General features: G+C 45.6%; 1 protein-coding gene across 2 annotated transcripts in view; it reads left to right on the top strand.

Moving 5' to 3' along the window:
- Nucleotides 1–10,103: 10,103 nt before the first annotated feature.
- Nucleotides 10,104–15,437, top strand: part of LRRC8D (leucine rich repeat containing 8 VRAC subunit D) — a 113,186-nt gene continuing 107,852 nt past the window's right edge. The window contains exon 1 of one of the 2 annotated variants that reach the window (XM_088022364.1): nt 10,104–10,349. The gene's annotated coding sequence lies outside the window, so the exon portion shown is untranslated. The remainder of the gene's footprint in view (nt 10,350–15,437) is intronic. The other variant, XM_028087633.2, reaches the window with a different exon arrangement.

Raw genomic sequence — 15,437 nt, 5'->3', positions numbered from 1 at the left:
CATCCCTCCTGATATCCTGAGAACTAGGAGGCTTCATTAGAAAGGCAGGTCTTAAAGACTGGGTCGGATGCAGAAAAGTGAATAGGGAACATTGGCAGGTGATGAGAACAGCAAGAAATGGGACTGAAGAAAACAGGATCTTCATGAGATGGGGACCTTTGGATCAGTCTTCTGACGGTCTCATCCTGGGGCCAAACCAGGGTCACTGCCAAAGCTGCCATCTAAATGAAGGACACCACAGTGCTGAAAAGAACCACCAGTGCAGCAGCTAGAGTTTAAGTCACAGAAATCACCTAACTTTGGGCAAATCACTGCTTACTTTATTTATACCTCTCTAAGAAAGGTGTTGTAGATTTTGAAGCTTGCAACCCCATACGTAATCCTGAATGGCTGGACATTCAAGGGAACTGCTGTTTGATCAGTGCACCAACCACGGGGTATTAAGGGCCAGGTTGTATGATCATTCCACTGTGTGAACAAATAGACAATCAACAACGTTCTAGGTTTCCTGTTGCCATACCCTGGAGAACATAGGCAGAGCCCGTGATCTCGGACTGAACCCATCTTTGGGGATTAAGTTGATACCAAGCAAAATGATGGGTCCAAGTTAAGTGGCTCTAATTCAGAAGGACTAGAAAAGCTGTGGACAGCATACACCCCGGTACAGAGCCCTGAAAAAAGGAGCCTAGTGTGTTGGGTCAAAGAAACGGACTGCTTGTGGAGGCTGCACCAGTCAGCTTTCTCTGGGTTACCCCAGGACAAATAGCATCAAACTCTCAGTAAAGGTTGATTTCTTGCTCATGTTGTGTGTCACTTCATATGAACAGGAGATTTGACTCTCTCCTCCTGTGAGTTCACATTGCCCTAGGATCAGCCCCCATGCTGGCTGTAACTCCATTCCACGCTTTCTTCATCCCAACATTCAAACTGAAAGAACAGCTCCAACTGGCACCTTGCCATTTTCAAGGAAGAGGGGAAAGAGAAATGATGAGAACCCACAGTGACTCTTCAAATTCTTTCTCAGAAGTGACACATGTCACTTTCACTCACATTTCGTTAGTCAAAGCAAGTCTTGTGGCCAGGCCTGACTGGGCGGGAAAGTATAATTCTCCTACAGAGAAGGACAGCAGACACCGGGAACAATATTGTAGCTAAGACAAGGATGGACCTTGAACATCAGACCCGGTAGGTAGTTTATAGCTAATTACTTGGGAAACCACTGCAAGTGTCTGAGACAAGCAATGGCATCAGGGAGCTCTATTACAAGGCCATTTACTTCACCTGTAAATACAGATTGGAGTGGACAGAGAGTGCTGTGTAAGGGCCTCAGCTGGAGCCCATGACATTAATCCAAGAGTGAGTCAACGGATTTGGGATGAAGGTTGTTTACGGGGAATGGAGACAAACATTTGGGTAGAACAGTTGTTTTAAAGGAAGAATAGACAGGACCATTCACCCAGTTAGAGGTGGGGGCTGCAGGGGTATGAATCATCAAAGATGATTCCAAGATTTCTCCTAACTAGCTGGGCTATAAGGCATCGAAACATGTTATTGAGTTGATGGCAGAGAACGCTCTAAAGATTTCTAAGGATCACAGCACATGGACTTTCAAGGATGATATGCAACAGCTAGGATGCGCCATCAAGAGCGCTGAACTTGGCCTCAAAAATTTGGGCTTGGTTCCTGGGTCAGGCATTTATTAGCCGGGTGGCCATGGGCAAATTCTTTCACTCCTCTGTGCCTCAGTTCTTGCACTTGTACAAATGGAGGTAATGCTACCTACCTAGCAGTATTACTTGAGGACTAAATTTCTATGAAAAGTATTTATAATGATTTATAGAGTATGATTATCAAAGTCCTGGTTAGAAGTATGTCCTCAGTCCTAACCATCCAATAATTATATTAATTATATAAAGTCTTGGGTTCTTCAGGGCTTAAGGCATTCTACCACTTCATTTTGAACTCTATTTAGATGGTTTTGGGGTTGAAAACCAGGGAGGACTGCCCGATAATAGAAACCATAGATCATAATCCCAAATGCCTGGAGTCACCAGATAGGTAGATAAAATACTGGTCGGGTATGGGAAATGTGAAGCACATTTGTAGGAAGCATGAAGGCATGGTAGAAAGAAGCATTTGCCTGTTATAGAAAAAAGAACAGTGTACACAAAATGACAAAGGCCGATCGCCCCTCTCCACCTCCGGACCAGGGACCCTTCGGAGCCGCTGAGGCTCTTGGGCCCTGCGGAATGACAGCCGGCTGAAAGGCCTCTGCAGCTTCTCAGCCCTGGCAGGATTTGGTCCACAGGAATTACTCCAGGTTTGCCCGCTGTTCCGGTTGTTCAAAATGCTGGGAATCTGGGTATTTTTGTGACATTTCCTGGTTATTAAATATTGGCAATGAATTAAAAAAAATTTTTTAAGAAAACCCTATGCAGTAACAACACATCCGTAGGCTTTGAGTGTATCACACAGAAAGGGAAGAGAGACTCACAGTTAACTCACAAAACTCATTTAGAAAGTGAGAAAAGAGTAGAGGTTTGGGGAGAGGAGGCAAACATTAGTGAGGAAAGCGGCAAGAGGAACTGTCCATTAGTGAGCCAGAGATAAATTTCCAGGGGATATCACAGAATCTGAGACATGGATGGTCACCTCGTCTCATGCTTTCAGATTTAGATCTAAATCTAGACTCATGGCCTGAGCTCCCCTTTGGCTCAGGCACCATGCCTGAGCCGGGCAAAGGCCCCTGACTTCGAGACGATTGGGAACAGGAGATGGGTCTGCTGTCTCCTCCTTACATCCGCATGGCCCAAGGAACAGCTCGCATGAAAGCAATGCTGACTTTTAGTTCCACGATGACAGCCGCTCAGTCTAAACTTTATTTTCAAGTCATCTCTGGGCCACACTGTTTTGAAGAGCTGTCAGATGAAGTTTCAGACAGTGCCCAGACAATATTACTCTTTGAATCCCAGAATGCTAGGATTTCACCCATGAGTAAGAAAACCCCACAGGCTGGCTTGTCTCCCTGTCCTCTGCATTCCTCTCCCCAGCTCAAGCCCTGCTCTACCTCAGCTTGACGTTTCAGGTTTCTGGCTCTGCTCATCTTCTCTTCCCACAGAAGAGAGCTTTCAGGAGACATCCTGACAGAGGGAGTTCCGTGTGGATTTTTAAACATTCAACTCACCATTTGGAAACAGCAATTACTCTTCCTTCCTCTTTTCAAATGGCTACACAAATCAGTTTGCTTTGGGAGCTGGTTTTATTTTGTTTTGTTTTAAAGTATTGCCGAATTCCTTTTCATGGTGCTTTTTCTCATTTTGTGTCATTTCAACTTTCCATTGGCAAAGCTGTAATTAAGAGTCCCACTTACTATTTTATGCCCCATCTATGTTCTTCTGTTCCATTTGAACTTTTTCTCTGAGCCAGGTTAGAGTACATAGCAACTTTACTACACAGCAAGACATTTTTAAAGTAAGTGATATGTTACAATGAGCATTTAATCTGTTCTAACTTAATTCTTTTCACTGTTGCGTTACATTGCTTGTTTTCCTTAATAAGAGTACAATTTAGAACTTTGGAATTATTATTTTGCAATTCTGTTTGTCAACTCAGGTTAGATTGTTTTCCTTTTTCTTTTTGCTGGGGAACTAGAACAAAGGTAATATGTTCCACCAAGTTTCTTCTTTTGCTGCAGAAACTCCTAGGTGCTGGGTGTCATTTTAGTAAAAGGTCTAGATTTGGACACTGAATATGAATGCCTTTTCTCATTAACAAGTACTTAGAGAACAGCATGAAAAAAATCTCCCCCTAGGAAAAATTTTCCTGACTTTATACTGATTAGAAATCTGGACTAAATTCATTCATTCATTAAAACATCATTCTTGACTGCCTACTATGTGCCAGACACTATTCTAAATGCATGCAATACATCAGTAACCAAGACAGATAAAATGTCCTGTCTTTAAAGGGCTTATATTCTAGCAAAGGGAGAGAGATACTAAACAAAAAGTACATATAATAAGTAAATAATAAGTGCTGAGAGGAAAATCATAAAGCAAGGTAAGAGGAATGGGTAGGCATGGAGTTGCCATTTTAGATAAGCTTGTCAGGATATGACATTGGGAGGGAGGGATGCAGATCATGCAAGAACCTTGCAAATCACTGTAAGGATATTGCCTTTGCTCTGAGTAAAAAAGGGAGCTATCACAGGGTTTGGGCAAAGGCATGAGCTGATTTGTCTTACATGTTAAAAAGCTCACTTTCACTGCTGTTGAGACTAGCCCGTGGGGAGGGATGAGGCACGCGTGGAAGCACATAGACTAGTTAAGTGGCTAAGGAGTTAATCCAGGAGGGAGATGATGGTGAATGGAACCAACGTGTGACAATGAGGTGTATGTTTAGAAGGTAAGCCAGACAGCATTTCCTGGTGGTTTCAACGTAAGTTATGAGAGAAAGACAGAAGAGTCAAGGATGACTGACTCCAAGGTTTTTTGTTTTTGTTTTTTGTTTTTTGTTTTTAAGATTTTATCTATTTCTTTTAGAGAGAGAGAGCAAATGAGCATGAGTCGGGGAAGGGGCAAGCCGACTCCATATTGAGTGTGGAGCCTGATGCAGGGCTCCATCCCACGACCTTAGATCAGGACCTGAGCTGAAACCAAGAGTCAGATGCTCGACCAGCTGAGCCACCCAGGCGCCCTGACTCCAAAGGCTTTTAGCCCAAGCAACTAGAAGGACAGAATTGCCGTTTACTGAGAGGGCAAAAGCTGTGTGGGTTGCATAGGTTTGGGGGAGAAATCAGGAGTTTGGTTTGGAACTTGTTAAGTTTGAGATATCTGTTAGAAGTCTAGGTGGGAAAACCAAAAAAGTAGTTAGAAATGCAAATTGGAGCTCAGGAGAGGGAAATACGCTGGGAATATAAATATGGGATTGTTGGCATAGAAAGGGAATTCAAAGCCGTAAGAGTGGATGAGCTCCTTGAAGAGAGTGAGCCTGGTGTCTCAGAAGACCAAACAAGGTAGTTTACCAAAGAGGAGGGAGCAGTGGTTGGTGTCTAATACTGCTGAGAGGTCAGTTAAGGATTCAGGGCTGTATTTAGCCAAGTGGAAGTTGTCAGTTACCTTGGCAAGATCAGTTTCAGTGATGCATTGGCAGTGGAACCCCTTTAGATTGAGTTGAAGAGAAGATGGGAAGAAAGGAATTGGAAACAAGGAGTATAAACAATTCGTGTGAGACGTTTAGATGCAAAGGCGAGAACAGAAATGGAGTGGAGAAGGCAGGGTCCGGAGACATTTTATACCTGAAGATGGAGGAGAAAATCACATTTTTAAAAAGGTTGACGGCAGCCATCCAGCAGAGAGGGGGAAATTAGTGACATAGGAGACAAGGGACACTTGTTGCCATGAAAATTTGAGACTGGATGAAATTGGGTGCAAAAGTGAAGAAACTGGTTTTCGATAAGAACGTGGATAGTCCACTCCTCGTGGTGGCAGGCAGGAAGGCAGAGGATATGGGTACAGATCCTCACGTGGTTAAGTTTGGTGTTTTTTAATACTTTTTTTTTTTTTTAACTCTCCCCAGTGAAGAAAACACAGTCCAGGGCTACCGAGTGAGGAACCCTGGCTTGCCTAGATAGACAACCTTAGTTTTTTCACTCTATGAATCCATTTTAGAAGGGAGAGGTCCACTTCTCCTCTTTGTGGTTAAGACATGTACCCTTAATTTTTCTAGTTTCAATTTCACCATACCATTTCTAATTATAACAGTCTGGCAATTTCCCTTCCTCTTTGGACCTTGTGTTACGTCAAGAGTCATGGAGAGTCACCCCGCATCCCCGCCCAGTTCCATTTCCCCCACACTGTTCTCCTCCCTCTACCTGCTCACTCCTTTCTGATCTAGTCTCCAGCATTTCAATTTCCTCAGCTGTGAAGAAAGACGACAATTTGCTCTCTACCTCCAAGGTTGGGAGTTTAAATAAGTCTAAGAAGTGAAATGGTTTTAGCCCATCTCAAGTAACAGAAAGAAGAGGAAAGTGGGAAGGTCAGACAGGAGAAGAGGGAGGAGACCACTGGGTTTTCATTTGCTTTGACTGAGCCCCTACTCTACAATTTCAAATCATGATATGGATGTGAGCTCCCAGATGTTGCCTGTTATGGTGGCTGTAAAGTTTAGAGGGTCACAATAGTTTAAGAAATTGGGTGGCTCATTCGGTTAAGTGTCCAACTCTTGATTTCAGCTCAGGGTCCTGAGATCGGCCCTTGTCTGGCTCCACGCTCAGCATGGAGTCTGCTTCTCCCTCTCCCTCTGCCCCTTCCCCTGCTCTCATTCTCTCTGTCTAAAATAAATAAATCTTGAAAAAAAGGAAATTGGGTCACATTTATACTATACGGACACACTTATAGTAGGTAACATTTACTGAGCAATGCCTATGTTCTAGGCACTTAGCTGAGCCCTTTCCATATGTCAGTTAGTTCTTGGCCACACAATAACTTAAGATATGTATCGTTCTTCCCATTTCAGAAACCAGGAGGTGAGAGAAAGAGGCTCAAATAACTTGAAATTTTGTATCCCTTCAGCTGTTCAGCATGACAGCCACTTTCCAAGCAAATATAGTCTGTATTTATTTATGTATGGTTATGCAGGTGTATCCAGATTTAGCCCTGTGCCCCAGGACTATTCTTCATTCTACAAGGAATTCATCATGATATTATTCATAAGCTACCCCAGTGTATTTGCGATCAATTTATAAAGCTTGATTTCTGCACAATATTTCAAAAACATGTTTACAGATTATTGAAATTCCTATTGCTTACCACCTGTTGGGCACTCTACCAGGTGATAAAAAAAAGGAACAATGCAATCTGAGCTTCTCCAAGGAGCTCAGATTCTTCTCTATAGGAAAGTCGATTGTTCAATCATTCATTCATTCATTCATTCATTCATTCAGTATTACTGAGTGCCTCAGGGCATGACAAGTGCTATGGTTTAGGTAAGCACAAATCAACCTAGAATTACAATACTTACTAAAAAGAGATGCACATATTATGGCCTTTATCTCAAATGGTCCTTTCAGACAGTATTTTAAATGCTTACCTCTAGAGCCACTTATAGGCTGTGTGAACTTGAGCTAATTACATAACCTCTTCAAGCCTTTATCTCCAGTCCTAAAAAATGAGGATAGGAATAGTATCTATTTCCTAGGGTTGCTGTGAGAACTAAGGGAACATATGTAAGGTACTTAGAGCGGTGCCTGGCTCTGGTTGTTATTATTAGTGTTATTACCAGGTGCTAGAACGGTTGCTGATTCCTGACCATCACAACTCAGCAAAGCATAGTAAATGCCCTCTGTAAGTTTGTTAGACACAACTTCCTTGAAACCTTATTGTGTCCCCCCATCCCTGTAGACGTATCTGGAGTAGCCTCAGATTCCTTTTCTGTCACATTCCTTAATTTTGAATCCAATGTCGTATCTGTTATTGTCCTCTGCTGTCCACTTCCTATTTGTTTTCCTTGGGGCATAAGGAAAGCAGACAACTTTTTACATCCTGGACCATCAGAGTGATCTTTCATTACTTGTCATTGGTAGAGCTCTTACCAATTTTACCTTTGAAAATGTTTTTATTGCTGGGCGCCTGGGTGGCTCAGTCGTTAAGTATCTGCCTTCAGCTCAGGTCATGATCCCAGGGTCCTGGGATCGAGCCCCGCATCGGGCTCCCTGCTCAGCGGGAAGCCTGCTTCTCCCTCTCCCACTCCCCCTGCTTGTGTTCCCTCTCTCGCTGTGTCTCTCTCTGTCAAATAAATAAAATCTTTAAAAAAATGTTTTTATTATTTTTCTTGTCATCAAAGCAATATGTGCTCAACATGAAAGCAATGCAAACACACAGAACTTTGTAACAGAAAGTGGATGGCCATAGTGATATCACATCCAGAGATAACCACTGTTAACTGCTTCTTACATGTACTTCCAGATTTCCTCTAAGCATGTGTCTGATAACATGTATGTTTTGAGACAAAAAAAAGTGCAAATACAAATGGGATCATGCTATCTATATTGTTCTGTGGTTTGCTTTTTTCACTTATAGGTTTTGGACACTCTTCCATGTACAAGTAGATTTATCTTATTTTTATTAGTGGCTACGTACAGTTTCCTTTTACAGATCTAGCAGAGCTTGCTTAAATAGTTTCCTACTGGGATTTGGTTATTTGACTTGTACACTATTACATGTTTTTGCTGTTACAAACATGCCTGTACATATGTTTTTATACACATGTGTAAATATTTTTGAAACACATCATTTTTGCATATATAACCCTGAAATATAAATTCCTAGATGTGGAATGACCTGGTCAAAGAAAACACACACTTATTTTTTCCAAAATTGCCAAACTATCCTCCAAAGGGATCTGCCCAATTTGTACTCATGTGTATAGTATGTGTGAATATCTGTTTCTCCACATTTGACAGTTTTCTGATTATTACTTTTTTTCCCCTCAAATTTATACCAATCATGAAATCATACTTCTCTCAGATCTAGAATCATAGTTTAAAGCCCAGGGAAGATCAAAACATGGAACAAAGTGTTTTTACAAACAGCAAACCATTCCAAATTAGTTATAATAGTGGGGTGTTTTCAATCAAAATATTATACCACGAGATGTTAACAGTTTTTAAAACTGCTCTAACCTCCCAGATGAGCAAATCTGGTACTGTGATTAGATCACTTACCACACAGCCCCTGCCCACACACCTCCTTCTTGGCCGGGTGTGTGGAATAGGAGAGACTGCTGGCTCGTGAGGGACAGGGCAAGGAAAGTGAGAACGCAAGGGGTCAGAAGGGCTCAAAATCTAGTGTCGTGTTGTAACTAGTCTAGAACAGTCCCTTGAGCGTGCTCTGGACCTCTGTTCATACTCCTCCCTGCCAGGGCTGCCCTTCTTCACTTTCAGTGCCTGATCCACAGGGGCTCACTACGCCAGGGTCCGTTCTCTTCCCCCTCTTCTCTCTGAAGCCCTTTCTGAAACCTTAGAAAACCACTTTTTGTAAGGCCTTGCTGTATCTGAAGACACACCTTCCTGAGCGCCCCTCCCATTTTGTGCAGCATGTTTACAAAGAACATTGACACTGAGTAAATGTTGATTGAACATTCACTGACATGGAGAGATCCTGATAGAGATGAGACTTCCCATTGTTCACAGAAAAGGGTGGATTCTGATAAAAGGAGATACTAAAGTATCGGGCTGGGACCATTTGTCTTGTTATAAACCTACAATTCCGAATAGTCTTCCTGGCCTTATTTCTTTATCCCTGCTTCTCCCCACCCACGAGAAAGACGGGAAATACATTTCCCTCGTACAACAAAAACAAGAGGAGAAACTATCAGGTTGGAAAACACCTCTCAGCAGAGGACAACCTTTCATCTGCCTGCTTCAGACACAAGACAATTTTGGCGAAAAAGAATGGGGAAAAAAAGAGTAGACTCGGATTAAAACAAGAACTGACTCTCCAATAGATCTTTCATAGCAGAGACGGACCACATGAGGCTGGGTAGCTATTCGTTCCAAGATAAAGTTGTGAGTGCCCCAAATCCGAGGCAAGGACTTTCTCCTTGGGTTGGAAACTGCTTAAATGACTTTTACGCAAATGTCTCCCTACCACTTCATGGCATTTCTCCCTACGTCTTAGTATCAGAGTTTTAGTCAAAAGGAAAGACCCAGGAAAGGCGAAGGTTGCTGATCTTGCCCCGCTCCCGCCAGGCGACAGCGGCAGCCTGGCACGGCGCCCTGTTCAGGTAGGCGTTTGACAGGTAAGTCTTTCGGTGACCGGCGATCTTCCCCGCCCCATGCACCTGCCTGGCGTCTGGCAGCCTCTCGCCGCCAGTCCCCGACCCGGGGCCACCTAGCCCGCCACGCAGCCGCCTCCGGTGAGCCTGGCCCGCTGCGGGCGCGGCCGTGCGGCCGGGGGAAAGTGCTCGCCGTCACATGGAGGCCCGGGCCCGCCCCATTGGCTGCGGCCGAACCAGTCGCGGCGCTCGCTGGCTGCGGTTGGTCCCGGAGCTGCAGCGCCTGCACGGGCCCGGAGTCCATGTTACGCTTTGTCTAATTCCCCCCGTTACAGAGTCATGTGCTGCTGCTCCCGTCGCCGCCGCTGTCGCCGCCCGTGGTGCCCCGGCTCCTCCGCCGCGCTTCGAGGTGGCAGCCGCGGGCGGGGCCTCGGGAGCAGGGTCCAGGGCGCCGCGCGCCTTCGCCGCCCCGGCGCGTCCCGGTGCAGCCGCCGCCCGCCGCAGGTGATGCCGCCACCTCCCGCCTCAGCATAAGCCGTGGCTTGGCGGCCAAGCTGCCCGGGCTGCCCCCCAAGGTTGGTGCGCGCCTCTCTGGGGCCGGGGCCGCGCAGGTGGGAGCCGCCCCGGAGGCGAAGCGCGCCCCTTCCCCGGCGCAGGCGTCCGGCCCCGCGGCGGGAGCGGAGGCTGCGGCCGGGAACTCGCCGCGAGGGGCGGGGGCCGGGGGGGGGGGGAGATGCGGGCGGCGCGCGAGTCTGCGCTGGGCTCCCGTCTGCGACCGCCTGAGCCCAGAAAATTGTGCCGCTCGGAGCAGCTGGAGCGGCGGGTGCCGCGGACGCCTGCGCCGGCGGCGGTGGGCCCTGGGAGGGGAGAGTGCGGACTGCCTCCCTCCGGCTCCCCGTCGCGCGCGCTCCCTCCTCTCGCCCCCGTCCGCGCAGTCGGGAGGGCGGGGAGACCCGGTTTCGGCTCCGCTGATTCCTCTCGGAGGTGGGTGTTTGGTGTCTGGCCTTGCTGGCCGGGAGCCCAGAAGGTGAGCCCTTTAACTTCTCCAGAAACGCCTCCCCCTAGCCCGCTTCCCGCGCCGGGTGGGTTGGGCGGGGAATGAGGGCCGCGCCCCGCCCCCCGAGCCGGAGGGAGGGAGCTGGGGGCCCGCAGGTGCACCCTGCCCGCCGCGGGCCATCTCCGGGTTGGGTACCGGTATAATCCGCTTCTAGCTTGTTTGAAGGCGCGGGCACTTGGGAACGGGACTTCTGCTCCTATCCTGGCCAGGGTCTTGGGAAGGAGGATTGGGGGGAAGTTGCTTCCTGGAGGATTGATAGAGGCCTTCCTCTTAATGTCCCCCCTAATTTGGGGTATCCTTTAGGGATAAAGAAATTAGGGTTTTGGCTTTAGGCGGGCTTTGTTTTTTGTTTTGTGTTTCTTAAAAAGCCAGCCGCAGTGAAGAAGAGCTGCTGCAGGTTCGAGGGAGGAGAGGTAGGTCCCTGCTGTAGAGGAAGAGGTGGGGATTTGCGGTTCCAACGGGCACGCAGTTGGGGGGTTGTGTGGCAGAAGATGGGGAGGTAGGGCTTCAGGAAGAGAAAGAAACGCAAAGGTGAGAGCGAGCAAGTACTCAAGCGGTAGGCAGAAAGATGGAGAATAGGTACTGGGGAGCCCTAGCCAACCGTGGGGCCCAACTTGAGCTACTTGTACTCCTACATGGTTCCCTCTGCTTTGCAGATTTCTTCCTTTCCTCTTCCTTGAATTTGAAAAATATTTCTTGTTGAGCAGAGAAAGCTATGAGGACCTATTTTGAAGGAGATACAGGAGTAAAGACCTAACTTCTGGAAGCTTTCCTTAGATTTTTTTTTTTTTTAAGATTTTATTTATTTATTTGTCAGAGAGCACAAGCAGGGGGAGTTGCAGGCACAGGGAGAAGCAGACTCCCCACTGAGCAGGGAGCTGGATGCAGGACTATCCCAGGACCCTGGGATCACGACCTGAGCTGAAGGCAGAGGCTTAACGGACTGAGCCACCCAGGCGTCCCTCCTTAGCTCTGATGATAAAATTCCATCCAGGCAGCGTTTATTGAGCACCTATTTTGTGTTCTGTGCTGGACTTTGAAAGAGTCTGCACAGGCAAGGAATTCTTGTCTGCAGTAATGGTGAGGGCTGTTTACCTCATGAACAACCAAAGGGCACAGTCCGAGTGCCAAGGATGACAGTGATTCAGACCTGCCCCACCAGAGCTTTTGGGACCTCTGCTTTTTACTGACCTGTGGGAAGAATCCTGCACCATAACCAGTAAATGAGGTCTTTAGACAACGTTTCTTTTTACTGTCCACAAAATACTAACCAAACACTTACCATCAGCTAGGAGAGGGGTAGAGTTGTCGCTTCTCCTGCCTTCCACATCAGTTGACTAAAACCCTGTTAAGATGCCAAAGCAAGAGAGAGGAAAGATCCTGAGATGAGTTAAAGTAAGGATCCAGCAAAGTTGATTTGGAGTGTTTGATCTCTATAGGTTAGGTCGGGAGCCTCCCATAAAACGATTAGGTAATCCATGGAGCTGGAAAAAAAAATTCCAAATCTTGAATTGGCATGGTTTATTTCTATATTTGAACATTTTATCTTAGATTTGTCTCATTTTTATTGAGGGTTTGTGTGTACTTTGTTGATTAAAACTTAACACATTAGCAGGTGGAAGAGGAGACTGTCCTTAGATGACCCAGTCCCCCAGTCTCTTCTGTTACCATGTTGAGTAGTTGGTGATGCAATGAACGGGGGGGAGGGGGAGGTATGGAGCCACAGTCACAACTTTTCCTCCTTGCCAAGGTTTACAGAATTTTTAAAAACTTGGTCAGAGGGGCGCCTGGGTGGTTCAGTCATTAAGCGTCTGCCTTTGGCTCAGGCTCAGGTTATGTCCGGCCTTCCTGCTCCACGGGAAGCCTGCTTCTCCCTCTCCCACTCCCCCTGCTTGTGTTCCCTCTCTGGCTGTGTCTCTCTCTGTCAAATAAATAAAATCTTAAAAAAAAAAAAACAAAAAACTTGGTCAGAACTTGGCCTTTTCCCCTTGACTTTTACATTGTGCTGAGCTTTTTTGATTAATTTTACAAAATTTTGATGTGTTTGTCTTGTCCCAGTAGCTAAATTGTTTTGGTAGCTATATGATGGAAGTTAGACGTGGTTCAATCCCAGTCACGTAGGTGGATTGGCACTACGTATGAAGAAGTCAAACTTTTGTTCAAACTGTGTACTCATGATCACATACGTTCTTGAAATGGTAGTTGGTAAGGGATTTCACATATTTTCCACGTGTAATTGGAGCTGATGTTTGACATTCTAAGAAATACCAGACAGGATTTATTGAGCGCTAGCAGCAAGCAGAGAACCAGAGTGGATGCTGTGGTTCCTTACCGAGGAAGGAGAGGATTCGTGTACAGATCGAGGGCCAGTAAGACAGGTATAGGGGAGGACACCAGCAGCAGCAAAGGATTACATTTTTCTCAAAGGTCAAGGAATACTGAAATGGAAGGGTTTTTGGAGCCAGATGAAAGTGTTTGTGCTTTGGGAAAAGGGGAAGGAGCATGTGTTAGGGGAAGCAGTGAGCTTTGTCACAAGTCAGAGATAGTAAATAGGTTTGCCTGGCTGGAGCAGAGAACATGACTGATGAAGGCAGAGGGAATCTAGTTAGTGGAAAACTTGAACCACAGGTCAGTGGTGTTAATCATTTGCCTCAAGAAGACTGGTTCTCAACAAGGGGTGATTTTTGCCTCCCAGCAAACATTTGGCAATGTCTGGAGACATTTTTTTGGTCATAGCTGGGAGGCAGGTGCTACTGACATCTAGTGGATAGAAGCCAGGGATCCTGCTCAACATGCCTCCTGCCATGCCCAGGACAGCCCCCACAACAAAGAATTATCCTGGTAAAAATGTCGGTAGTGCCAGGGTTGAGAAACCCTGCTGTAGACAGTAACCAGAAGGGTCACTGTGAAGTGAAGTTACATCTCAGAATAGGCCTTGAAGGGGGTGGTTCTTGACACATGAGGAGGGACGTCAAGGTTGGGAAGCCAATCTAGGAGACTTCTGCTGTGCTCAGGCCTGAAGTGATTAGGATCTGGGCAAAACCTAATCAGAAGAAAGGGGCATTTTCAAGAGATTGTGGCAGATGAGCCAGCAGGGCAGTATAATATTGGGTAGGTGGGGAATCAGAATCAGAATTGGAATTGTAGAGAGGTTCTGGTCTAACTTCTTTAGTAAATTCTTGCACTTGCTAGGCAGCCTCTATTTAAAAAACCCCAGAAACAGGGAACTCTGTACTTATGAAAACATGTCGTTGTATCTTTGAACTATGTATGATTATTATTTGAGCTGAAGACTGCCTCCTGGGAACTTCCCACATCAACAGGACAGCCCTTTGACATCTTTCACAAAGAGAGTATGAGGTATCCTTCCCCTTTTCTCAGTGCAAAATAGTCCACTTCTTTTCATAATCCTGTGTGGGACATGGTTTGTAGATGTCTTATTTGTCAGCATCTCACATGGGGAATAACAGTGTCTGGAATTGAATACGGGAATTGAAATGTGTTCTGGTCAACAAAGGGTACAGTAGGACAGCTGTTTCCTGAAACCAAGGCATAAGCATCTATTTACTACAACTTAAACTTAAAAAACTGCCTTTTAAAAAAAAAAAATAGCATGTAGCTAGCACAGATCCATGCATAGGTTCTGTCCAAACAGTCAGAACATCCAGATATTTGTTGTATGAGCTGCTGCATCCTTGTATTCATTGGGCAGATTTTTGTATGTGTGTGAAATCGAATGGAAGTGTTTTGGTTTGTTTTTGTCCATGTTCAGTGCTATCCTATTTATTTTGGTCCAGTCTTAAGGTCTTTTGAGATTTTAAAGTCTTGCTTCTGCCTTCTAATGCTATGAGAGAGGAGTAGAGGATGACTTAGCCAAAAGCTTTGTAGCCGCCTGTATTAATACTGTGTGCAGTCCAGTAGTTTGGCACGGTTAGTCCCATTCCGGACCTGGGGTGCTGAGTGATGGAGGTGAATTCCAAGGGTTGACTGGCCTGTAGGGGCTTCTGAGAAATCTGTGTTTGTGGTCAAACTACATTGCATTTAGCTTTTGCAAATGTTTGCACCTGTGATGCCCCTTTGAAATTATTTGAGTCTGTTGCAAGCTTCTGAAATTAGTACTCCATCCTCTGGGGTCTTTGTAATACTGTTTAGACATCTGGAAGAGAATTTCTAATGTTCTGTGTAAATCTGAAGCTTTCCAGATCAGAGTTGCTTTTGAAATTTGTGAAGAGGTAAATAGGATAAGTGGTACTGAAAAAAACACATATGAACTTGGTTCCCACTCGGGCCAAGCTTTTTTTTTCCTTTTCTTTTTGTTAGTACGCCCAAAATACTTCATTACTGACAGCTTTACATTTGGGGAAGGAGAGAGGATTGGGGATTAGAAACAAGCGTTTTTCCCCAGAATTGGGGTTTAACTTGTCATTGGTATAATTTCATACTTACCAGATTTCACATGTCATCTCTGAAATGACATTAGGAAATCACCATGCTCAAGTGTTTTTTGAAGCAGGCAGTTCAGAAAGAACTTAGTGCCAAGTCCCCTAAATGTTCTAGATCTATTCAACAAACTAGATTTAAATAAATTATTTGTTTGGGGTGGTAG

Source organism: Eumetopias jubatus, unplaced genomic scaffold (assembly GCF_037043125.1).
Source record: "Eumetopias jubatus isolate StellerSeaLion01/CBP00866 unplaced genomic scaffold, mEumJub1_p1.0 scaffold_4, whole genome shotgun sequence".
Classification (NCBI taxonomy): domain Eukaryota; kingdom Metazoa; phylum Chordata; class Mammalia; order Carnivora; family Otariidae; genus Eumetopias; species Eumetopias jubatus.
Note: the sequence above shows the minus strand (reverse complement) of the source record. Positions and strands in the feature narration are given on the sequence as shown.